Source organism: Ursus maritimus, unplaced genomic scaffold, assembly GCF_017311325.1.
Source record: "Ursus maritimus isolate PB19 unplaced genomic scaffold, ASM1731132v1 scaffold_15, whole genome shotgun sequence".
NCBI classification, from domain to species: Eukaryota; Metazoa; Chordata; class Mammalia; order Carnivora; family Ursidae; genus Ursus; species Ursus maritimus.
Genome location: NW_024423897.1, coordinates 61,555,409 through 61,556,905, shown reverse-complemented (window position 1 = coordinate 61,556,905; position 1,497 = coordinate 61,555,409).

Genomic DNA, 1,497 nt, shown 5'->3' with positions numbered 1-1,497 from the left:
TGAATTATTACAAAAACATCCCCAGTTTGGAGCAGGAGCGTATGCTCCGGATACACTCGATTTTGACATCAATTAAGCATATAAGCAGACAATTGCACGTGGCTTGGAGGGGCCCGAGTCGCCCTGGGTGCATCTCCACAAACGCAGTCTCCTCTTCCCCCTCTTTAGCTCCTGCTGCTGATTCGAAAGACAGCCTCTTCCTCGAGTGTGTTTTCCCCCAGCAATTACACTCCTCCACTGAAATCTAAATTTTCCATACTGCTGCCTGCTACTAATAAAAACCGTCTACCTTGCACTATTAAACAGTCGAATCGCACTACATGCCGTTTTTATTGGTAGTGACTGTAGCAAATTAAAATGCCTACGCAGAGACATTAAAACTTACGCTCTGCATTGTTATTGGAATATATAAACTCCGTTTCACTTTAAAGCTCCCTGATTTTTTAAAATCACTTTTCCTTTTCTTAGATTAAAGTTGGCTTGGTCTTCTAAAATAAATCAATGGGAAGAACGGGCTGCGAGTGTGGAGGTTCGACGCGGTGGCTCCGCACGCGGCCGCCTGCGAGGGTGGCCTGGCTTCGCTCGAACTCCGTCTCCGGTGACCGCGGAGAGCGCAGGCCGCGCGGGGAGCGAGCCGCTGCGGCGCGGACTCCAAGGCCGCCTCTCGCTCGGTGACAGCAGGGACGGGGCCGCTCAGCTCACGCGCGAGGGGCGTCCAGGCCAGCGGAGGCGCCCAGGCTGGGCAGGCGCTTGGCCGCTCTTGTTTTCGGTTGCCGTCAGAGCTGGAACGGCGGAGAGCGAGCGGGTAGGCGCGCAGGAAAACTGGAGAACTGCTTGGGAATCGCGATCACTTTGTAACAATTTCAGGGGCAACGCGCAGTTTCAGGCTTGCGGGGGATCCTCCCCCTCCTCCCCTGTGTGCGTTTGTAAAAATAAGTTAACACTGTCACATTTTTTGTTTCTTGTCCTCACAGTGGCCGATGCATTCAGAACGAGTCGGCGAGGACATGCACATTTCAACGAGCCGGGGATTCCTGCGAGGCCGAGCCGGGAGAAATGCCTGGAACGCGGGCTTGGGCCCGAGGGTCTCTCTCCGGGAAGCGGCTGGCTGCGCAGGCCGAAGCGCCTCGCAGACACTGCCCGTCCCGGGCTCTCGGGCGCGGGAGAGGCCAGGGAGCGACGCGGGCCCAAAAGTCGTACGTGCGGGCGGCGAGGGGGCGCTGTGGCCCGCGGCTGCGGCCTCGTCCCTGCAGCGGTGGCCCCGGTGCCGTCCCCGACCACCGATCGGCGGTGGGCGCCCTAGCCCCGCCCGACCTCTCTCTTCCCGCGTCGGTTTAATTTGGGGAAGAAGGAAAATTATGCAGGGGCACTCTAATAAAACCAAAGCCACGCAGGGACTTATTCTGTCTTATTACTCTGGCAATCGGCCGGGTTTTTCTAAGAGTTTGGTGGGAAAAGAGGCACCATTTTGGAATGCTTAATTTTTTATGGGGGGGG